This window comes from Cydia fagiglandana, chromosome 25, assembly GCF_963556715.1.
Source record: "Cydia fagiglandana chromosome 25, ilCydFagi1.1, whole genome shotgun sequence".
Classification (NCBI taxonomy): Eukaryota; Metazoa; Arthropoda; class Insecta; order Lepidoptera; family Tortricidae; genus Cydia; species Cydia fagiglandana.
Window position 1 is genome coordinate 7267246 of NC_085956.1, and position 25830 is coordinate 7293075.

At 35.4% G+C, this 25830-nt stretch overlaps 1 long non-coding RNA gene across 1 annotated transcript in view; it reads right to left on the bottom strand.

Moving 5' to 3' along the window:
- Window positions 1-243: 243 nt before the first annotated feature.
- The window catches only part of LOC134677173 (uncharacterized), a 36086-nt gene continuing 10499 nt past the window's right edge, over window positions 244-25830 (bottom strand). Inside the window, exons 2-3 of the long non-coding RNA XR_010099999.1 lie at window positions 22622-22660; window positions 244-311 (exon numbers count right to left, since the gene is read on the bottom strand). This is a non-coding gene — a long non-coding RNA (uncharacterized LOC134677173). The remainder of the gene's footprint in view (window positions 312-22621; window positions 22661-25830) is intronic.

Consider the following 25830-nt stretch of genomic DNA (forward strand, 5'->3'; position numbering starts at 1 on the left):
TAATGATATTGTACCTGTTATCAAGGAACCGGCTTTTTCTTCATACAAAAAATACCAGTATTTTTACGTTATTTTTCGTTCTTTTGTGTATTATTTAATTTTTGATGGGTTAATCTAATAATACGAAGTGGTTATATAAATACATGATTCATTCCTACGGGTAGAGGATACAATTATTAAATATATTGGGCTATTTTGGGATTAAAAAAACCGGTTGCGAGCCTTGTCTGTCGAGGATCTAGCTGTAATAGGAACACATCTTTGCCTCGATCACAACTCGATCGCTTCTCGCCTCCGAGTTTGCACGTGCTCTGCGGACAAATAGAAGGGTATGTTAGTTTTTTGTTTATTATATACAAAGGGCTTGCAGCTGCCGGCTTAAAATAGGCTGAGATGTTTAAAATGTGCGCTTGCACACGCATATCGGTGAACGACGTTTTTTTTTGAGTTTTAAGGAAGACTCGCGTTAAAGGCCTGTGCACACCGGCTTGCTTGTGCGTGACGTGCACGTGTGCGTGCGCTAAAATGTTGGAGCCGCACACGCACACGTCACGCAAGCGGTGTGCCGTCTCTCATAAGGATCTGTATACTACAACGCCGAACGCGCACGTGCACGTCACGCACACGCAGCCGGTGTGCACAGGCCTTAAGGGTCACGTCACGTTAACTGATTAACAGTCCGCCGGACGGTATCGGCCTGTCAGTTTGTTCGGAACTGTCAAAATTTTGTTCTAACTGGCAGGCCGATACCGTCCGGCGGACTGTTAATCAGTGGGTATATAGATCCTGGCCGTGTCCAACCCGGAGCTTTTTGCGCATTGTTTATGGAAAGCATCATGTGATCGCCTGTCATGTCATAGAAAAGTAAGCGCCGGAAGCTCCGGCCCGGACACGGCCCGGTCTAACGTGAGTCATCCTTTAAGATCATGGATTCCTATTGAATGGTCCAAAAATAACCTTGACAAGAAAAAGGAATATTATTACATATACATTAGAAAATGGCATAACATAAACAATTGAAACTATAATCAATCAAAACAAACCATCAGATGTTACGGAGCGGCCAAGGTGCTCACAAATATCAGAACCCGCCTCCATTTAGACGGACTCTATAAGAGGCCTTGACATAATAAAAAGCAAATAAAAATACTCGGTTTACAAATACCACTAAAATTCCTTTGAGAAAATAAAAAAAACACAATAGGCACGGTACGGCACAAACCCTTAGTTCCATAATACAATGGATTAAAAAAAACAACGAATTAAAGCCTCTAATTTCAAAAATGGAACGCGCCTTCGAACCGTTTAAATAGTAAAATTGACTTTATTGTCCAAAAATTAGGGTGCCATTTAATTTGGCAACGGTCGTTCGAAGTTTTTAAATTATCTGTCAACTGCCTTGTAATTAAAACTGCAAGTTTTTGATGTTGTCAGTGTTTTTGGAGTTTTGATATTTTAATCTGCAGATGTCTGTAGTACATTTTATTTATGTTTACGCGTAAATTATAGAGTTAAATAATATTTGGATTTAAAGCTTTTGACGCCACATTTTCGAAGTATAAAAATACTTAGGGCACACTGAAAATTCCTGGACTGGCCACTTGGAAAAATAAGTTGTCTCATACCGGGTGTGGCCTGTAACACGAGCAAATAATTAAAACATAGATTGTACTCCTCAAACGGTGACACTTTTGTTCAACAACTTATAAAAATTATGAAGTATTTAGACTCCCTATTTTTCATACAAAATAAATATTATGTTCAATGGACGCCATCGCCACGCCATATCATTAATTGTGATTTGACGTTGCTTGTCACGCCTTAATCATATCAAAATTCGCAATACATTGCGTCTTAGAATAAACTTTGTATTAAAACACTTTGTATTAAAAATCAAACCACAAGTTATTTTTAAAAGTCGCTGAACAAATGTTGGTTAGTATGAGGAGTACAGCCTACAGTTTTATTTTTTCCTCATGTTACAGGCCACACCCGGTATATCAGAAATATCAGAATCCAAAAACTTTCAGTATGGCCCACGTATTACACGATCAAATAATGTAGGTTATTGTCAGGTCGTTCAGTGGTTGATCCAGGCGGGTTTGTATTTGATTGGTTAACAAATAAATGTTATAACTACCCGAAAATGTACAAATTATTTGTTTAAATACTTTTATTTAAATACCTAAGGATACGGAGTATAGTGTAGAATAAACCTTCTCAAACTTTTAACAAAATTAACCAAACAGTATCATCATGCAAATCATGACAAATGACGATCCATGAGGCATTACGTCACCATAATGACCTCATTTCTCCTTATTTATGTCGCCCCATATTCCGTATTGTGTGCTAATGGCTATTTTGAACATTATTCCCTTTTGATAAGGTAATTGTTCGGCATTTGGGAATGAAGTGAAAAATCTTAATAATATAAGATTTCGTTACGTAATTCATTTATTTAAAATATAAATTGGATTTACCTATTCTAATGTAAACTTGAGGATCTTATACTACCGTAAAACGGGGGGAGAGAAGGTTTGAGAGGGGGGTGAGAAGGGATTTTAAGGCTACTGCTACAAAAATAATGTATTCCAATTTAAAATGGGGCTATAGTAATAAGTATAATAAAAAAAAATCGATCCAACAATCTTCCAAAATCACCTTTGTATGAAAAACCCTGTCACCCCAAATACGAGGCACTACGGGGTGAGGTGGGTTTTCCTCTTTACCGTCAACGTTATGAAATGGAACTACCCAAACTAAAATACAAACGTCAGAACCACTTATTATATAGGTACACGGGGTACACCATTCAGTTTTCACATGTAAAAATAAAATTTTATCGAGGCTTGAAAGTCAAATTTCACCCAACTCACCCCATTTTACGGTACCGCTTGAGTAAGCAATATTTTGATGTCCTTTTCGATTTCATTTCCCGCCATATTAACGTATACAAATGTAAAGTGTCATTCTATGGAACTTGCTAACTATGTAAACAAACCGCCATATTGAAATTATCTGTGAATGGTGAATTTACTAGTGATTTTTGTTTACATAGCAAATGGAACTCATAGACTGACATTTTAGTGCATAGTAATTTTCCATCGTATTTTCACGGAAACGTACGAACGCGTCTTGCTATTTCAGTCAGTCTTGGCACATAAAGTACATTCAGAAAATACGATGCAAAAACAATTATGCACTACATTTATGGCAGTGTTGACACTATCAGTCAACCAACCATTTGTGAATGTCATGAACATCTAAAGTGTCATTCTATGAAACTTGCTAGCTATGTAAACAAACCGCCATATTGAAATTGTTAAATATAATAAAAAAAAGTTTATGTGGCAAAAAAGCGTTCGTTGCTAAACAGTTGAGAGAGTTGCTTTTATACGGCTTTTTGACAACGATGGATCTTTCTTACGACTGTTTTTCGACTAAACAATCGAAAGAGTGAAGCTTATAATAGTACTACATAACAGTTTGTGCTGTACTCTGTAGGTATAACGCATAAAGTACCTACTTACTTATAAAAAAATTGAGAGCACACTATTCGCCAACAATCTGTCTACAGTTTGGCGAAACTTTTGTATACCTAAACATAAGTATATTTTTTGAAATAAAAAAATTTAAAAAAAAAATTATACGACTTAGTTTGCTAGTTGGGAAAGACACTGCACCTACTTAATCTTTCTGGTTGGATCCATTGGTTGACTGGTAGAGAATGCCTTAAGGCATTAAGTCCGCCATTTGTACCTTCATGTATTGTGCAATAAAGATTAAAATAAATAAATAAATTGTCTCTGAATGATGAATTTATTAAGGTGTATTCGGGTAATACCGAATGTCGGATAATTCCGAAATTCAGATGAAAATCGCCCTTAATTCCATCATAATAAAAGTCTCTTTTCGGAATTATCCGACAGTTTTCGGCATTCGGAATTACCCGAGTAAACCTTAGTGACTTTTGTTTACACAGTTAGCAAGATCCATAGAATGACACTTTAATCTTTGGGTTTTTAACCCCGAATGACAGCGCAACATTCAGTCAGTCCCACAACCACAATTACAGTATTTCGTAATAGGAACGCGTCTGCGGCGGACGTCCGCGTTCAATTTGCGCCAGGATGCGACCAATCGCGGCCCCGCGCTTGCGCGCAGGATACCGGAGTTCGAATTTTAAATCTTCATATTGTTTTGAAATGACATTCCATGAGCTGTTCTGTACAACGGATTTTAGAATGCTTAAAAGGCCCACTTGCACCATCCCACTAACCCGAGGTTAAGCGGTTTAACCGTCAACCCAGTGTCAAATTGTACTGGTAACCATGGTAACTCTAGGTTTAACCGGTTAACCCCGGGTTGGTGAATCATAGTGAATGCAGATAATTTATTAGACTTAAAATCCAAACTGAGAGAAGTTATGAAACTAATATCTCGATGGTTCACAGTCAATGGTATGTGTCTAAACGTAGACAAAACCAATATAATTCATTTTCAGCTGCGCAAAACTAACAACAGTATGCTCGATATAAGTTTGAACGATGTACTTGTGCCGCAAGTTGATAGCGTAAAATACCTAGGATTTGTAATTGACGAGGGGCTGTCATGGGCACCACACATAGATGAAACTTGTAATAAGCTGTCTTCAGCGTCCTATGCATTATCTAGGTTGGCTCCCAGTCTGTCTATAGATAATTTAAAAAAAGCATACTATGGATACTTTAATTCCATTCTAACCTACGGAATTGATTTGTGGTGTACCGCAGCCGAACGTGACAGGATATTCAAAATCCAAAAACGTGCCATCCGGGTTATTGCTAAAAAACCTGTTGAATACCCGGCACAAGAACTATTTAAAAAACACAAAATCTTAACTTTGCATAGCATTTACATCCTTGAGGCTTGCAAATACGTCAGACTGAATCTAAGCTCATACATGACCACCGCGCAGCGTCTCGGCTGCGACGCGCGCCGCCGCCCGCACCTGCTGCTCGTGCCGCGCGCCCGCCTAGCCAAAACACGCAAGTCGCTCGCTGTGTTTGGCGTTAAAATCTATAATGCTCTTCCAGCAGATATTAAAAATTCACCAACCGATGCAATCTTTCTTAAAAAATTAAAAGAATATCTTCTAGGCATGGCCTTTTATAGCATTGATGATTTTTTCGAATCATAGAATATCATCACTAATCCAAAAATATATAGGTAAAAATTGTCAGTAAATAAGAACAAAAAAACTATACTCATCCTTTTCTTTTGGGTGCTAGTACTAGTGTAAGACAAAGATAATATGATTCTCTCTGTCAATGTTTGAAATGAGACAATTAAATGCAAAAAATTATGTAAATATATAATATTAATATCAATATGTAATAATAATTAATCAGTAAATACCTGAAATGTAAATAACAGTTAGATATTGTACATTTATATTTATTGACTTGTAAAATGATTGCCTTTTACCAATAAAACATCTGAATCTGAATCTGAATCTGGTGGAATGGGCCTTAGGGTCACTTGCACCATTCACTATCCCGGGGACCCGGGGGTTAACCGGGTAAACCTAGAGTTACCATGGTTTCCAGTACAATTTGGCACTGAGTTAACGGTTAGTTATATCGGCAAACGACGAATAAGATAAATCAGATAAGAGGAAGATAACGAATTTTTCAATTTTTGTATTTCCCGGTAGGCCTTTTATACCGACATTGTACCCAACCGCTTGAATACTAGAATCTCCAATAACTGAATAATAATCTTAAAACATTCCGTTCATATACTAAAATATGTAGGTACTTATATTAAAAGAGATAAACTTAATCACAGTTTTTAATTATAAGCTAATGGGTTATCACTATCCAAGTAAATAAGTAACAGACTCATTATTTTGATTTATAAGCCGTCGATATGAAAGAAATCTTTCATGCAAATCATAACATCTAAAGGCTTATTCTGATTTTAATAACAGTTAATAATCCGGATTTTTTAAAGATAGCGTCAAAACAGACGTTTCTGGTTAAAAAGATATCAGTTTTAAGTATTAACACTGATAGATTAAATTCATATAAAATCCATATCAAATTTATAACCTGTTATTACATTTAGAATAAGCCTCCAAGGTTCATTTAAATCGTTTTTCTGTTATAAATAATATAAAATAAGAATTAATTAACATGATCAAAATTTTAATTAAATTGCGTAGGAGCAAGTCTATAGGACCTAGAATGGTACCTTGCGGCACAGCCCTTTAAAAGTGAACACTTATTTTTATAAAAGTTTCTATCCAAAAGTCAACAAAAAAGACAATACTTTAATTGTTAGGGCAAGTCTACTATATTTCAGTATTTTAAATTCTTATATTGCCAAAGGGACTATATTTAGCCGTAGGTCAAAACGACTCAAAAGCCTCTGTAAATATCATAGCGAAAATAATTTTTTAAATTTTATTGTGCAACCCAGACCAGCTTATGACTACCAGTATAAAAATAAACTCAAGCAGCCACGAAAAAAACAATTTGAATTTCCTATGGGACATTTAAAATCATTGCACCAGAATTATTCACTGAAGAATTTAAATTCAACGGAAAAAACTGTAACAACTTGATTTTAGATTCAAAACAATTTTAAAAACAAATTTACGAATTTTAACACTGTCTTTTACTATAACAAAAGCAACCGTATTCTTATACTACTAAAGTCCTTATTAAGTTAACCTAAGAAACGTCAACGTCAAAGTATACCCAAACCAAAACGCAGTAAACGAAATATAAGCTAATTCATTTTCAATCGTAAGACTTAGTGTAAAGCGTCCAAAATCGCGCGACGGTTTTTTCCACTTCACCCTTTTTCAAGCGTTCCGAATTTAAAATTCAAATATAGAACGATGTCGTCACCGATAAACAGGGCAGTATTGTGTTCTATTAGGTTCTTTACAGTACACATTGTTGTTTAGTATCTGGGCGTGATTTTTAAAAGGTCTTTTTAGAGGAACGAAACACGTGTAGATTATCTATGGAAATCTGAAGGATATCATAGTTTTTGAATATGTCTTAAAAGTTAAAGGACGAGTTTGTAAAGCACCTTGCTCTAATAAAATACATATTATGAAAACCAAATAAAGTGTTTTTTTTGGCATAAAGGGATAAACCACATATTGTTTGTGGTAGTTATTTTTACTAATAGATACTTATTCTAGTGTCTTGTTTACACAATTAATCGGGTTGGGCTAATTTGGGGAAATCAATCACACAATCAAAGACTATACTCTACAGTATGTAACTGAACGAAAAGCAATTACTCAAACTCGTTTAATGTTTAGGTCATACTGAGCATCTTTTACTATGTGCTTTCAAAATCGTTGCAGACTTATTCTCACTCTATTTGCGATGAACATCTCAATTAAATAACTGACCCACTAATTATAATGATCAATGAATGAAATTGTGGCGCCATTTTGGCGGTTCCCACCAAAATGTAGGTCAATACCAATAGATAACGATATAGACTGTTATTATTGCTGGCACTTTGGAAACCATCGAAATATCGGTGAAGCGCGAGTCGGACTAGCGAATTTATGGTTCCCTAGCAAGTAGAATAAATATACCGGGTGTGGCCTGTAATATGAGCAAAAAAATTAACTGTAGGCTGTACTCCTCATACTGACCAACATTTGTTCAGCAACTTTTGAAAATAACTCGTGGTTTGATTTTCATTACACTTTAAAGTTTATTCTACGACCCAATGTATTGCGAATTTTGTTATCCCACCAAAAACATAAATGTAAAAAAGGAGAGCCAAGTTCAATACAAAAATTATGCTTGGCTGTGGGGCTCGCCGCAAAAAGAATGGAGATCTAAATGAGTGCCACTGCCAAGTTCTATGCAAAATCCAAATATGTATTTATAGGAACAAAATAACATTATAAACAAGTATTAAACTCTATTTCCTTGCTTTATTGGATACCTATAACAATCTTAAAGTAGGTTAGATTTGACTTGGCCAGTTTTCATTATATCAATCATTTTATATATATTGTAATTCTGATAAAACCTGGCCAAGCCAAATCTAACCTACTTTAAGATCTCACATTTTTTTAAATAACAGCAATTGTTATAGGTATCCAATAAAGCATTTGGAATGACAATGAGTGACAATAAGACCGACTTGCACCATTCCACTAACCCGGGGTTAACCGGTTAAACCAGGAGTTGCCATGGTTAGCCATACAATTTGACACTAGGTTAACAGTTTAACCGCTTAACCCCGGGTTAGTGGAATGGTGCAAGTGGGCCTAAATATATTAGCTCGAAATATTTAACCTCACTAAGACGAAGTAGATACCTACCCAGCGATTCCCTTCGCGACTAGAGTCAGACCAAGAAAAGTCTGCAGCGGATTTGATAGCCCACGCAGTGCACGTGTTATTTTAAAAGTCAAACTTCTATGAAATTATGACGTATAAATAACACTGACACTGCGTGGGCTATCACATCCGCTGCAGACTTTTCTTGGTCCGACTCTATTAAGTACATCTTTCATCTCTATAACTCGAAAAAATAAAATTAGATCTCTACAACTAGAAAAAATCTTCAACAAGAACCAACAATAACAACAACAAGAAGAAGAAGAAGAAAGAAGAAATTTTTAATTTGGTGCAAAAACTTTTTTTCACTTCTATGACAGTTTTACGTAAATTTCAATTTTTTACTTGCGTAGTAGTAAAAAAAACCGTGGCCAATTATGTTTTTCTAGGCATGAGAACATAGCAAATGACTCAAGCTATCTGCCGTTTTAATTTGGCAAACGATGTACCAAACACCCTGCATGTATATCTTGAAAATTCTTATTATGCGACTGTTGCATAAAATAACACTGTGTTATAATGTAATTTGCTTACAGAACCCTACAAACCGTTCGTCGAACACTGCCACAATTTGAATTTAGAATCATATTCGTTATCGGCCGGGTCAGAGCTTCCTATCTTCACTTCCCGTTTTTTGCTGGCCTGTGACAGTTTCTTTTTTTAAACCGTGGCATTCGAAATTCAATTTGAATTTCATTTTTAGTTTTTTTGGTGATAATCTTTGTATGTTTGTTTCTTCGGTTTTGGGGTTTTAAAATTGTTTTTCATTACAACTTTAAGATAAGACAAGTTTAATGCGTCATTACAGTGGTTTTTTTTTTCAATGACAGATTTTCTCGGCTAATATTTTAAATATACAGTGTGATCTTATCTTCCGTACAAAGCAGGCTCCCATGAGCCGTGGCAAAAATGCTGGGACGCGAGGAAGATGATGACATATCCTACACAATATATATCGTTAATATCACCGTTAAAGTCTATGTTTATATTTATTTTACACCTAAAAACAAGGTATCCAATATAACTTTGAAAGTAAGAAAAAACCAAGGTGTCCCAAGAGAGCAGAAACCTTATTTTCTGAGAGAAAAGTTGCCTAATAGTGATATGCCTTTTATTGGGCTTTTCTATGTCTTAAGGCCCAATTCCAACAATGCTTATATGATGTCACAGCGATACGACCGTACTTTCAGTGTCAATAGTGACATTTCTTCAATCAAAAAAGTCAGTTTTGATACTGACAGATCGGTTATAGTATCGCTATGACATTTTAATAAGAAACGTCACATTTGACACTGACATATCTAATCCATATCGTTTCTGGCCGATAGTCAGTTAGCAACACATGTATACAGAGTGAGGTCTGTATCAGGGGCAACATTTATTTATATACAATTTATTGCATACAACATTTTACGCTAATAGTAAAATGACTTAGCGCATTAAGGCATTTCTCTACCAGCCAACCATTTGCAATAACTTGTAGATAGTGCAAGATTGCAGATATCCAGATGAAATTTAAAACACAAATCAAGTTATTAATTAATTTATTTATTTATTGTTATTAAATTCGGTTCGGTCAAGTTGTTAAAATAAGCTACTTAGGTACATTACGATATCTTTTTCTACCTACATATTTTAAATATGTATGTTAAAATATGCTCCAGGTTTTATTTCAATGTATGCACTCCAGACGTTTTTGGATGAAACAGTAAAATCATTTAAAAAACATTTCCAATTCTTCATTTACTTAAGAACCTTTCAATGTCAAGAGTAAAGTTCTCGAAGTAAATCATCGATATCAAATACGTAAATAAAAAGCTACAAACATCAACATTTCTAAATTGTGCCTTTCAAGAATTTAACTCCAAATTGCAAGAAAATATCAATCCGATATCTCATATCGAGATCCTGCTACGGACTCGGCCAATCCCTATCTGATGTTACCCATTCCAAATAAAACTCAAAAATACAGAACATAAAGTTCAATTTGGCTAGTTCTAAATGTGAGATAGGAGGTTGTAAAAATAGTGGATATAGATATAAGTGTATCGGATTGATACGGTGGAGCTGGGAGTGACAACAATGGAGTTTGAGTTAGTTTATCAGTAGTAACTTAAAAGTAAGAGAAATTGGAAGATTGGAGGCATATCGAGTAAATACTTGGCAATTGGACTTGATTTTGTAGTTATATCTATTCCATTTAAACTATTACGGGTCATACTGATATTAAAATAAAAAATTGAAATAAGAAGGTTTCAGTTTTATTCTTTTGAATGCGTTGGGTATTTAAATTTTATCAGATTTACTTCAAGGTTTTGTGATTTTTCTGTATTGATCTAAAATGCATTTTTTATATGCCAGATGTTTTACTCACACTTATAAAAACTTAGAACAGCAACGACATACATATATGAAATTTACACAAAGTAGTTTATAAAAAATGAACAACTGCAGTATTTTTCAGCGCAGAAATTTTTCAAATGTCATTTTTATCATAGCCATTCTATGTAAAAATTGCAACAGTTGCCCATATGTCATAGATGACACATAACTGATATGTAAAAAATAACGAGGATAGAGCTACGAATCGAATAGAATTATTAGGCCAATTTTTACTAGGAGTTTTTTTTGTAGTTTTTTTTTTATCAGACTTTGATAAATTTCGTCATTCTGGGCTGCTTATTTCGGGGTTGGTCCCATAGTAAAAATTGCTCAGTATAATCCCAAAAGTCCCAAAACCTCCCTGGCAACGGGAATGCAGTTATTTTTTAGCCACCCTGTATAATACTCGTACAGTCAGCCAAGAAAGTGGTCTACCACTTTTCGACTCTATCAATCAGATGATAGAGTCGAAAAGTGGTAGACCACTTAAGAAAGTATAGTCAGCCAAGAGGCTGGCTATACCTACTTATGAAAAGATAAATGATATGACAATTAGATCATTGCTAGCCGGAATAGTCATCTCATGACGACATTGTTCTGAGTTCTCAGAATGGCTAACTGAGGAATGTTTCAGTCAATATAAGTATAGTCAGCAGCAATAGTTGCTGAGCAGGCGAGATGATCAAAATGATCTTGACACGACTTCATTGTTAAGAGAATAAGAGCGCGTCAAGGTAATTTTGATCACCTCTCCCGCTTAGTACTAGCTCTGTTGTTGACTGTACTTCAACAACAGAGCTATGAATACAGGCAAAGTGCCAAAAATATGTATACACGACCTTAATGTACAGGCAATATTGACACTTTGCCTGTATTCATAGCTCTGTTGTTGACTGTACCTAGGTACTTAAGCTTTTGTTCATCCTAAAATACCTACTTACATACTAAACAGCATACTAAATGCCTTTATTAGTACACATTTGTATTGAATAACAAATATTTCTAATAAACACACAAATGTGATGTTATCTATGAAAAGGGACCTTATTGTCGATGGCGCTTACGCCATTATTAACAATGCTCCGATATAAATACAATACCGCGCGACGCTGTGCGGCGTAAGCACCATCGACAATAAGGTCCCTTTTCATAGATAATTCGCCAAATAAATTCCCTTACAGGATTCGAACCCGGAACCTCCTGCTTCCTAGGCAGGGTCACTACCGACTAGGCTAGAAAAAGTTAGACCAAGAGAAATCTGCAACGATATTGATAGCACACGCAGTGCAAGTGTTATTTTTATTTATACCTCATAATTTCATAGTTTGCACTGCGTGTCCTATCAAAATCGTTGCAGACTTATCGTGGTCGAACTCTAGCATAACACACAAAAGCTATTTCTAAAACTAACTCACTCGTAGTAACGCTTCGAAAATAGATCGAACAGCTGTGTTCACTTTCAAAAGGGGTTATTTTCATACAATGTTGTTTACAGTTACGACCTTTTTAAAATTAGAGCTATCTTTCAGGAATTCGTAAACATTGAGGTGTTTGAACTTGATTTGTAAGTCTGAGGCCCTTTTATAAACCGAAATAAACGTCAAATACTAAGTAAAAGTGACCAAGGCCACCAGTGTGCAGTGTCCAGGGTTGGAATCGAACCAGCGCTCCCATAAAACTAACATGATTTTTTTGCTCGATATTACGGAATGGTACGGAATTCTTAGTGCGCGAGTCCGACTCGCACTGGGCCGGTTTTTATTTATTATTAATTTCCCAATCGCTTCTAAACAAATTGAAGAACTTTCCAAAAAAACTAAAAAATTGTCTCCTAATATACAGTAAGGTCGTTACTGTTATCATAGTACGTTTTTTTAGAATTAGAAAAAGACTACGCGGTCTTGACGTGTCTTTTAATTGAGAAACACTTTCAGAAATCAGTAACTATTACTTGTGAAAGCAGAAGAATGTAAATAATCCTATATAATCTATATATATAAACGTGAAAGACCTGACTGACTGACTGACTGACTTAAATCAACGCACAGCCCAAACCGCTGGGACTAGAAAGTCCAAATTTGGCAAATAGATTTCTTATAAAGTCTAGGGGTCCACTAAGAAAGGATTTTTCAAAATTCATCCCCTGAGGGGGTTAAAAAGGGGATGAAAGTTTGTATGGGGTTAAAGTTTTCTTTTAAGCTATGAATTTGAATCTTCGGAAAAAGATATACTATTAAAATACAAGAAAACTAATTTCAGCGTTTTTGAAAATTCATCCCCTAAGGTGGTTAAAAAGGGGTTGAAAGTTTGTATGGATATCAAACATTTTTTCGAGTGGCGGACTTGATTCTTTGTATTTAGGGATATTATTAGAAGACAGGAAAAGTAAATTCAGAGTTTTGTAAAATTCATCCCCTAACAGGGTTAAAAAGGGGTTGAAAATTTTAATCCATTACAAATGCTTTGAAACTTCCTAGAAAGGCATAATGGCCGATTACAAAAAAAGTGATTGCAACGTTTTTGAAAATTCAACCCCTAAGGGGGTTAAAAAGAGGATGAAAGTTCGTCTTCGGGTGCAAATTTTATTTTAAGCTAGGAACTTGAAACTTTGTAAAACAGTATCAAATACAAGAAAACATATTTCAGCGTTTTAGAAAATTCATCCCCTAAGGTGGTGAAAAAGGGGTTGAAAGTTTGTATGGATATCAAACATTTTTTCGAGCGCGGGACTTGAATCTTTGTATTTGGGGATACTACTAAAAGACAATAAAACTAATTTCAGAGTTTTGTAAATTAATCCAACAGGGTTAAAATGGGTTTCAAAGTTTGAATCCATTACTAACGCTTTGAAAATTCTTAGAAAGGCATAATAACCGATTACAAAAAAAAGTAATTGCAACGTTCTTGGAAATTCAACCTCTAAGGGGGTTAAAAAGGGGATGAAAGTTCGTCTTCAGGTGCAAATATTATTTGAAGCTAGGAACTTGAAACTTTGTAAAAAGGTATTAAATTAAAATACAAGAAAACTAATTTCAGCGTTTTCGAAAATTCATCCCCTATGGTGGTGAAAATGGGGTTGAAAGTTTGTATGGATATCGTACATTTTTCGAGCGCGGGATTTGAATCTTTGTATTTGGGGATATTATTAGAAGACAATAAAAGTGATTTCAGCGATTTGTAAAATTCATCCCCTAACAGGGTTAAAATGGGGTTCAAAGTTTGAATCCTTTACAAATGCTTTGAAACTTCTTAGAAAGACATAATAGCCGATTACAAAAAAAAAAAGTAAGTGCAACTTTTTTGGAAATTCAACCCCTAAGGGGGTTAAAAAGGGGATGGAGGTTCGTCTTGGGGTGTAAATTTAATTTTAAGCTAGGAACTTGAACTATTTGCAAAAAAAGGTATTAAATTAAAAAACATAAAAACTAATTCAAGCATTTTTGAAAATCATCCCCCATGGTAGTGAGAAAGGGGTTGAAAGTTTCTATGAAGATCAGATATTTTGTGAGTGCGGAACTTGAATCTTTGTATAAGGGCATAGGCACCTATTATGAGAATACAAGAAAAGTACCTAATTTCAGCAACCAACATCAAAATTCACTTGACTTAAAACTTCATATAACTTGCTAAAAAAGAAAGTACTTAATTTCAACATTGCTAAGATATGAAAATTATAGTACTAAAGATGTAAAATGTTGAAGATAAGATTCCACGCGGACGAAGTCGCGGGCAACAGCTAGTTATTACATATTTGCCGTGACTTATTTTTCAAAAGTGTTTTTTCAATAAAAAGACGCGTCAAAATCGTTTGCCTTTTTCTAATGCTAAAAAAAGGACTATACAGTATGTATCAGAACAAAAGGCAAAGAAAGAGACCCATTAATGTTTAGGTCATACTGAGCAACTTTTGGACCAGCCTCGAAAACGCGGAAAAAAATTGGATGTTTCATACATTTTGCTGTCTGATGTTGAAATTCTCTATGTAGGGAGAGTCAATTTTTTCGAGCCTTTTTGGGGTTGGTCCCATAGTAAAAGTTGCTCAGTATGACCTAAACATTAATGGGTCTCTTTCATTGCCTTTCGTTCTGATATATACTGTATATGAACAAGTTATGCAGGACGATATTCCCATGTCGCGTCCCATTTCCAAATATTCAAGATGGCCGCTAAACGACGGCAAACAAGTGAACAATTGACCCCAATTCCCCCTTAATGGCGCGAAACGATGACATTGGTGTTTTTATAACACAAACAAGCGTAGTGGCCGGTTGAAGGTAAGCGGTTAACGTAGCTTGTTTCTTCAGAGGGCCTAGCCTATGACAACCATACATCTACAAACAGTAAAGTATATAAATAAAGGATTGCTATCGCTATACAGCGGGAATGCTGCCCGCGTGATGGGCACCTTGCCGAGGTCTAGGCTTAGCAGGTGTTTTAGGGATTTATATTTTCTTAATTAGGTTTAGTTTTACTTATTTTATTTTACGTGAATAACAGACAGAGTAACAAAAAAAATGGGTTTTGTAATGTTCAATTCGAGCTCTTTCAAATGATATCCCACTCGACCTAATAAAGTAACTAGACGTTAATTTTTGCCCCCTTTTTATATTGGGCATTTTACATGAGCTTAGATACACTCATGCTCTTTCTATACAGGGTGTGATCGTTAAATGAAGCCAGGCGATAATTCCGTAAATATAACAGATATCAGAAAACTTAAAATTTATATCGAAAGTGCGTTACCCAATGAGTAAAAAAACATTAATAACTTTTTTTAAATAAAAGCAGAAATATCCCAAACATTAACGTCAAACCCCATACATTTAGTACGACGACTCACCCCTCAAAGAACGTCGGTGTCGTATGAGATAAAAACTGCTTGAGATTTGCGATAATAATCTGGAATAAAATAATAAAACTACCGTTTATGAAGTAATAAATTTAACATTTTTTTAATTACACCGCAAAGTCCAGCATATTCCGAGAAAATAGGCTGTGAGAGACAGACAAACAGACAGACAGAAGCACGAGTGATCCTATAAGGGTTCTTTTTAGGGTTCCGTACCCAAAGAGTAAAACGGGACCCTATTACTAAGATTCCGCTGTCCATCCGTCCGTCTGTCACCAGGCTGTATCTCACGAACCGTGATAGCTAGAGCTAGACAGTTGAAATTTTCGCAGATTATGTATTTCTGTTGCTGCTATAACAAAAAAATACTAAAAAGTACGGAACCCTCGGTGGGCGAGTCCGACTCGCACTTGTCCCGGTTTTATTTCCTTTTGAGGTACGGAGCCCTAAAAATCGAATCATTTACAAAAAAATACCTACGGCACCTCATTATAGAAAGCTCACGGCAAACAAGATGGCGTAACTTCCGAAAACGTTACCCCATTGTTACGAAAAAAAGCGGAACTTTTGTCGAAAATCCCTTTGTTGCCGGCAGCTGGCAGTCTTTGTCCCGAGTTTCTTTCGAGTTGGTCCTATGGTTACGCTTCAGGTTCTACAATTGAATCTAAACTTTACAACTTTGTGTTAAAGTTGATTTTAGCTTGTTCTCGTAGGAACGGTTAGTATTAGTTCCGAGTTGTTGCCAAGTCAAATTAAACCATAAATCACTTAGTAATAGAGTCGATCTTAGAATGAATGCTGAAAGTGTGATTTGGTGTAATAGTGTCAAATTGATTTCAGTCTTAACAAGCCGTAAATAAGGTCGATATTCGTATGTATTATGTTTATATTATAATAATGTTAGGGCAACTACAAGAATAGTAATTTCTCCAGAGATTGTGGGAAAAATTTTGCACAAATCAAGGGTTTATTTCCGGTAGGTTATGTTTCAGCTTTTAAGTAGTTTTAATATAATTATGTAGACGTTCATAGTATTAATAATGGTTAAGAAAAATACTGGTAAATAAACATCCGATTACAGTGTAATTAACAGCACACTCGTTAATGTACTAAACTGGTTTACTATGAACAATTTGCTTCTTAATGCTAAGAAAACTAAATGCATTCGATTTTCTTTGCCGAATGTTAAACCAGTCGATACTAAGATACTTTTGAATAATGAATGCTTAGAGATGGTAGATAAAGCACTGTTTCTTGGTTTAACATTGGACAAAAATCTACAATGGAGTCCTCATATAAGAACACTAGCAAACAAATTAAGTTCGGCCGCTTACGCTGTGAGGAGAATTAGACAATTGACTAATGTTGAGACAGCTCGCCTTGTTTATTATAGTTATTTTCATAGTGTAATGTCATATGGTATTCTGGTTTGGGGCAAAGCAGCTGACATACAGACTATATTTGTCTTACAAAAGAGAGCCATTCGTTCTATATATAATTTAAGGGTGCGTGAATCATTAAGAGAACTTTTTAAAGAAATTAATATTTTAACTGTAGCTTCCCAATACATATATGATAGTATTATTTATGTTGTTAAGAATCTAGACTCCTTCACTAAGAATTCTGATGTCCATAACTATAATACTAGAAATAAAAATAAGCTTGCTATCAGAAAGTTTCGTGTTCGTAAAGTACAGAAGTCATTCGTTGGGCAATGCATTCATTTTTATAACAAGTTACCTGAGGATGCTTTAAGATTACCCTTTCCAGCTCTTAAGAATTACTTAAAAAAGTCATTGATGTTGAAGGCTTATTACAGAGTCGAGGACTACTTGACAGACAAACATGCATGGTCCAAACCAGAAACTGTAATAACGACAAGTAGCAATTAAAAACATTGCATTATGTGTAGAGTTAAAGGTGACTCAGCTCAGGTAAGAAAGCACATCAAATTGTATGAAAGCATCTCATAACAATCAGTTAGATTCATATAATATGTATTCTCATTTCTTTTATTGATTTTATTTTCTTTTCCTTTTGTAAGATTTGATTTGTTTTCTGAAAGAGCTACGTATTTGTCATTTCATGTGCATATATGTTTATTTTTTATATCAAATTCTATAAAGTTATGTACTCACTGAGTATAATTGCATGAATTCTATAGTAACTTAAATTGTATTAATTACTCGTAATGCATGTTAATTATAAGATGTAATAATGTTTTGAAAAGATGTGTCCCGCCGAGTTTGTTGCCGGTCCCATATTGGGATACCCTCCTCCAATTGAGGGGGGATTTAAATCTTCTCGGGGCAGAGGTGTACGGTTGGAGCCGGTAAATTTATTTGACGTTCATAAGCGCATTGTAATATGCCTACTTGAATAAACTATTTTTTATCTTTATCTTATCTTATCAATATAGCGGGTGTGGCCTGTAATATGAGCAAAAAATTTAACTGTCTCTACTCCTCATACTGACCAACATTTGTTCAGCGACTTTTAAATTAACTTGTGGTTTGATTTTTAATACACTTTAAAGTTTATTCCAAGACGCAATGTATTGCGAATTTGTTATGTTTAAGGCGTGACAAGCAACGTCAATCAAAATGATATGGCCTGGCGATGGCGTCCATTGAAAATAATATTTATTTTGTATGAAAAATAGGGAGTCTAAATACTTCATAATTTTTTAAAGTTGTTGAACAAAAGTGTCACCGTTTGAGGAGTCCAATCTATGTTTTCAATATTTGCTCATGTTACAAGCCACACCCGGTATAAGGTATAGTTACTTGAAATTTCGCTTGCGTTGCGTTTAATATTATCTTACACCAAGAAAAGTCTGCAGCAATTTTGATAGCCCACGCAGTGAAAGTGTTATTTTAAACGTCAAACTTCTATGAAATTATAATTGGTGTAACTTTAACACATTGGTTAACCCAATAAGAAATATTAAACAACGTTAATCCCAGCACCTCCACCATATTTTTATAGGATCTTTATAATGTGCAGGGGGCAATTTAAACTGCGGGCACAGAATAAATAATAGCACTAAGTACAGAAAACTCACTGTCTAACAAAACGCCTCTGTTACGATCAGCACAGATATGGCCGCTAGGTGGCGACAGCGCCACGCGCGGCTTATGGCAAACCCCAAAATTGGGGCCGAACGGATGTACTTTTAGCTACCTGTAGCAAAGCGACGAAATCGCGGAGTGACACACGCCTGATGTAAGGTTTAGTTACCCGTAAATTTCGCTTGCGTTGCTTTTAATATTATCTTACACCAAGAAAAGTCTGCAGCAATTTTGATAGCCCACGCAGTGAAAGTGTTATTTTAAACGTCAAACTTCTATGAAATTATAATTGGTGTAACTTTAACACATTGGTTAACCCGATAAGAAATATCGTCGAGTGACAAGCAAAAGTCACTAAGTACTATCAAAAAATGAAAGTATCAATGCACTTTATTACACTTGTAACACGGTTTATTGTCCAATAATTTCAATGGTGTTAGTCAGTGACTTTTGCTTGTCACCCGACGATATTAAATAACGTTAATCCAAGCGCCTCCACCATATTTTTGTAGGATATTTATAATGTGCAGGGGGCAATTTAAACTGTGGGATAATTTAATCTAATCCCCAAGATCGAGTTTAGAGCAATTATTTCATGCAACCGATGATGCCAAAAATGCGGGGGTGCGCGAGACGAGGTGAGCGAAGTCCCGTGCCGTGATTGGTCCGTTCAAAGACACGGACGTCACACAAAGACACTTTCGACTCGAACATGGAGTAAAATTACCGTATGCGTGGCAGAGGGGGTAGCGCGACTATGCTAATGCTATGCTATGTCTGGTGGATGTTTTGTCTATGTCTAATCGAAATATCTGCCATGTTTTACATTATAATACCCTTAATTTTTATATTTACCTAGTTATAAGTTTGTAAATTTCTGTATCTATTTACATTTCATTTTGTAATAAAATTATATTCGCTTAATCTTTTAAAAATGGTTATTACAAAACAAAGTTTGAATGATTAACTTTAACTAGACTATATATCCAGATAGCGAAAAAGATGTGTTGTGTGACTCTAGTAAAAAATGTAAGACATGGAAGATAATTCGATTAGATTAAATGACCCCGCAGTCTAAATTGCCCCCCTGCACTTTATAAATTTTTAGTTTAAACGAACTATATAGAAAAACTAAGTTTTGCTACATACTTGCTACTTGCACTATTAAAGTCATATCTGACTTGAATTCTGGCCAAATTAATTTCTGGCATAGAAATTGTATGGCGTAATACTTTATGGCTCCTCTACACGATGGGCCAACGCCGGCCACTCCAAGGGACGCAGCCGTGCGGTAGAATGAGATAGCAATAGCACTAGCACAAGCATAAATGCGTCCCTTGAAGTGGCCGGCGTCGTTGGCCCATCGTGTAGAGGAGCCATTATATGTAGTTAAAAAAAACATATAACTCACTCTTCCCTTAAAGGTGAAACCACGAAAAATTGCAGCGATTTTGATAGCCCTCGCAGTGCCAGTGTTATTTATTCGCCATTATTTCATAGAAGTTTGACGTTTAAAATAATACTTGCATTGCGTGGGCTATCAAATCCGCTGCAGACTTCTTGGTCTGACGCTATAGTGCGTTTTTTTAGCATTAGAAATAAGGTAAACAATCTTGATGTGTCTTTTAATTGAAAAACACATTTTAAAAATAAGTTACGGCAAATATGTAACAATTATGAATCTAATACGATCATTTATATTCTTCTGCTTTCATAAGTACATTAGTTTTTGATTTTTAAAAGGCGTTTTTCAATTAAAAGACATGTCAAGATCGCTTACCTTCTTGCAAGTTCTTTCTAATGCAAAAAAAAAGAACTATAGATCTTCTATTCACACTTTGATACTTTATAATAAATTAAACTGAAAGGGCATTTTATTTGAATTTAGAAACAAACTGAGCGGTATCGCATGTTATCGGAGTCGCTATCAGTAAGCGAAGGCCAGCCTTATCTGTCAACACATGTTAGGGTTCTGTATACTTGACACACAATAAATAATCAATATTGGATCGATTCTAAGAGCCATTCCACACTGACATAGAGAAATATAGGGGCCGTGCGCGTTGGAGAGTCATAGATAATTTCATAATCATTTAGATTTCCAAATTTGGTTACGATTGCTTAAGTTTTGGAGGAAGAAACAGTCGAGTACGAAACCTCGATTTTTCAGATTTTTACGCCTTGTCCAGTTGTCCTTATCGCGCTAGTTTTAGGAGCCGCTTCCGTTAGCGAGACGGGTATATTTACCTAAAATATTTAAAACTCAGCTCCTGTTTCGTCATAATATACTACATTATTACAGGATAAATATTACAGGACATTTTTTTTTACACAAATTGACTGAGGCCCACGGTAAGCTCAAGAAAGCTTGTGTTGTGGGTACTCAGACAACGATATATGTAATATATAAATACTTAAATACATAGAAAACAACCATGACTCAGGAACAAGTATCTGTATCATCACACAAATAAATGCCCTTACCAGGATTCGAACCCGGGACCATCGGCTTCATAGGCAGGGTCACTTACCCACTAGGCCAGACCGGTCGTCGTATATCTTTATTTGTATTAGTTAATAAATACTAGTAAAGGAACCCTATATTAGTAAGGCATCGAACTACAAATCGTCATTATATAATGTTAATGTTGTTAATGTTATCTCACTGACAGTGTGAAGTGTGGCTACATTCCGTCTAGATATAACAATTAAATGGGTTTCATCGAAATCATCGAAATATAAACTCACACTCAGTGTTGCCAACTCGGATTTAAAAAAAATGCTAGGCTAATGTCTAGATTATGCCAAAGATTTTTGAAACACCTATGCTAAAAAATGCTAAAATATCACTTGAAATAAGACACTTAAAGCACATACATTTTTCATATTTACCGGCTTTTTTTACTGACAAGATCTGCTTGACTAACTTTACATAGTCCGTTGACGTCCATCCGTCCACAAAAGTCAAAATTCATATGAAAATATGAACCACATAAGGCGATGGCGCATATTGTTGCTGCCAAGTTGTTGCAAACTTGGCTTAGACTAAATTATGCTAAAAATTATGCCAGATGCTAAATGGAAAATTTTGGTGCCAAAGCGAGTGAAAATATGCCAGATTATTTATTTATGCCAAGTTGGCAACACTGCTCACACTCACATTGCATAAGTATTCCCCAAAATTGTATACAGTCACGTGTAAAAATATGTCCGATAGCTCTTAATGTCAGCGAATTAAGAACTTTGGGATATATTTTTGAGTAAGTTGTATGCATCCATATTATTACACTTGACCGTACGTTACAATTATACACGGTGTAACATGAGTAAACCGAATAATTTTAACAGCGTATTCCAGACAAAAAAGTCATATAAACTTTTTTTTAAAAACGCCTAGTTTCAGAGATAATATTAATTTAAAAATAAACAAGTTTTGTTGTTACATAATGTAAAAGGCCTTTTTGATGGTAATGTTGCTGCTATGGGACGTAGTCTAAATATCCTTATTGATAGATGTCAAAAAGTGACAAGTAACACTTTGCAAAAAGAAGGTTTTAAGAAAAAAAAATGTAAAAATCAATTTTAAGTAGCAAGTTTACCAATAACATTTATTTTTTATGAACAAATACATTCAAAAAATTAAAAAAACAAAACAAAAAAAAATTTGTTTTTGGCGAAATTGACCTAAACTCATATTACATTTTTTCCTTCTTTTGACCTCAGAAATGCGTGGTTAAAATTATTCGGTTTCCTCATGTTACACCGTGTATGTATATTAGGGAAGGTAAATTCAAAATTGTACAGAATTAAAAGTGGGAATCCCGCAGTGGGCTAGCGTGGGGACTGTAGCCCAAACCCGTGTTTGAGAGGAGCCCTGTGCTCAGCAGTGGGACGTAAATACCTAGGCTAAATTATTATATACTATTAGAATTAAAAATATAAATAACTTACCCATTTCTGTTCAGATCAATGATGTTTCTCAGTTCCAATCTGAAACCAAATAAGACAATAATTTAATAATAATATAAACATACCTACAATATGTATGTCAAATATTCATACATATTTAGCTACTAGTATAGGTACATTATTATGAGTATGCCCATAATGACTCTATTGACCATACATAACTAGTATGGTGTGGCGCCATACAAAACATGGTTTTATATTACGTCTGGCTCGTCAGCGGAATAAGATGCTATTCCACTACCATTCCAGATTACTATAAACAGACGCCGCGTTAATGGAGTCATTCAATATTCATAAATTGGCGTTTTTCAAATAACCAGACATCGTTATAGCATTTTGGGTGCAGCGGAGTGATGTTAACGGAATTAGTATAAAAAATGCCAACCGTAATGATTAATTAGCGTGAATTACGTTAATATTAACCTAAATTTAGCTTTTGAGTTGGAATTATCTATATCAATTCCGTTAGAAGACCACTCCGCTGCTATCTTTAGATTCAAGCATGGAGACAAATAAAAAGCCTTTTTTGAGTTTACTGTGGGACTACGATTACGTCGAATTGAAATTGCCCAGTATACGTCGCACCGCCGCGACGCGTCGTGTATCGCGCGCGCGTGTGTGTGTGTGTGTGTGTGTTTGTCGCGTGTGTGTGTGTGTGTGTTTGTCGCGTGTGCGTCGCGTCGTAGTAGTATGCGTCGTCTTATAGGTTAGTGGTCTGTTGAGTGTTTAGACTAAGGCTAGCCAGAATTAGGAGTCAGCGGATAGTTCTATATAGTCACATATGTAATATAATAAATATAATAATATGGTTAAAACAGGTGTTTGTTTATAGTTTACATAATACCTACTAATAGTCATAAGTTCAAAGGTTAACTGAAAGAAATAAGTTCGCCTTTGTACTGTCTGTCCTGTGCCATATTTGTGTTTTGTACAATAAAGAGAATTCATATCTATAGTGAATTTTTTGGATAAAAAAAATTATTTGATAGATTTTGTGTCGGTAACGCGATGGTCTAAAATCAATCTTTTGGTACATATTTAAATAAAAGTAAACAGAAAATTTGAAAATTTTCGGGTAGTTATAACATTTATTGGTTAACCAACCAAATACAAAACCGCCTGGATCAGCCACTGAACGACCTGACTTTAACCTACATTATTTGATCGTTTAATGTTTTCATCTACCCTCGACTGGCTTAAGGAAGCATTTGAGGGTGGATTTTGTTTACTTTTATTTAAATAGGTGATTACTAGATACAGTGATTGAAATTTTCAAAGATGATTTATTTCTGTTGCCGCTATAACATCAAATACTAAAAAGTATGGAACCCTCGGTGGGCGAGTCAGATTCGCACTTGTCCAGTTTTTTTCCAATGCAAAATAAGAACTATGTATAGCAAATTTTGGATTTTTCATTTGGCCCGCTACTTCGGCTAGGCCTTAGAGCAGTGGTTCTTAACCTAGGAGTAATTACCCCCGTGGGGGTAAAACTGGTATTTTACAGGGGTAATAAGCTAACCTAATATAACAATACAACAAACGTACACGTTTTATTTTTTATTACCATTGGGAGGAGGGGTAAAATCAGGTTCCCTAGTTAGTCATAGGGGTGACCGGCCTGAAAAGGTTAAGAACCACTGCCTTAGAGGATAACTCAAAAAGGCGCAATCCACGTCCTCGTCAATCGGACTAGCCATTTGTAAACTCTAAAGTGTCCGAGCTTATACCCCCTCGACCCAAATCCCAAAATTGTGCCTTTGTGAATTAGGGGTTTGACAAAATCCCCTAGTCTTTTCAAGACTAGCTTTTTTGGTGCTACAGAGTCTCAAATACACGCTAATACCAAACACATGAACTGGGTCGCCCAAAAACATGTAAAAAAAAATGAATATTCTTCTTAGGTACAGTCAATTACCTGCAATAATATATTCTCTTCGAAGGCCGCAAAAATATGTTATAAACACGTTCATGGCTCTACAAATAAGATCGTGTCAGATAATTTCGCGGCCTACGAAGAAAACATATTATTGCAGGTGACTGTACTTTAAACGATTATTCGAATATTTTTCTTAGGTACCTACTCAAAAACATAAACTTAAAATATGTAAATACTGCTTGATATTTTGACGACCGGTCTGGCCTAGTGGGTAGTGCCCTGCCTATGAAGCCGACGGCCCCGGGTTCGAATCCTGGTAAGGGCATTTATTTGTATGATGATACAGATATTTGTTCCTGAGTCATGGTTGTTCTCTATGTATTTAAGTATTTATATATGATATATATCGTTGTCTGAGTACCCACAACACAAGCCTTCTTGAGCTTACCGTGGGGCTTAGTCAATTTATGTAAATAATGTCCAATAATATTAATTTATTTATCTATATAAAAATATCTGGGAGACCGAATAGATAAGACATAGCTAGATCGATTTTTCGCCCTCGAAAGCCCCCATATAAAAGGTAATTCTATGGAACTTGCTAACTATGTAAACAAACCGCCATATTGAAATTATCTCTGAATGATGAATTTACTAGTGACTTTTGTTTACATAGTTAGCAAGTTCATGAAGTTCAATAGAATGACACTTTAGCAAATTTAATTGAAATCGTTAGAGCCGTTTCCGAGATCCCCGAATTATTTATAAAAATAAACAAGAATTGCTTGTTTAAAGTTATGATTAGTTACATAGATAAAGTCTCTTAACTCCACAAAAAACCTACATTTTGTGAAGTGTTGGAAGTGAAGGGTGCGATATCATCCTAAGTAATAAATATTAATGTAAAACAAATTGAAAGTAAATTCACTTGGTGTTATCAGTATACGGGCGAGGCCATATGTAGTCCACTTTAATATTATCCCGTCATGCGCCCACCGTACAACAAATTGATGCAAAGCAATTTGACCCATATTGATCTGTAATAACACACCACACGTCTGATACTGAGTCGCTACAACCCAATTTTAGGCCCACTTGCACCTTTCCACTAACCCGGGGTTAACCGTTTAAACCTGGAGTTGCCATGGTTACCAGTACAATTTTACACTAGGTTAACGGTTTAATCGCTTAACCCCAGGTTAGTGAGATGGTGCAAGTGGGCCTTAGTTAACATCACACGTGTGACAGCAGGGCGCTCCATGGGTTAAACTGTACCCCGATCAACGAGGACTTTGAGAGCGTAGAAAAAATATAC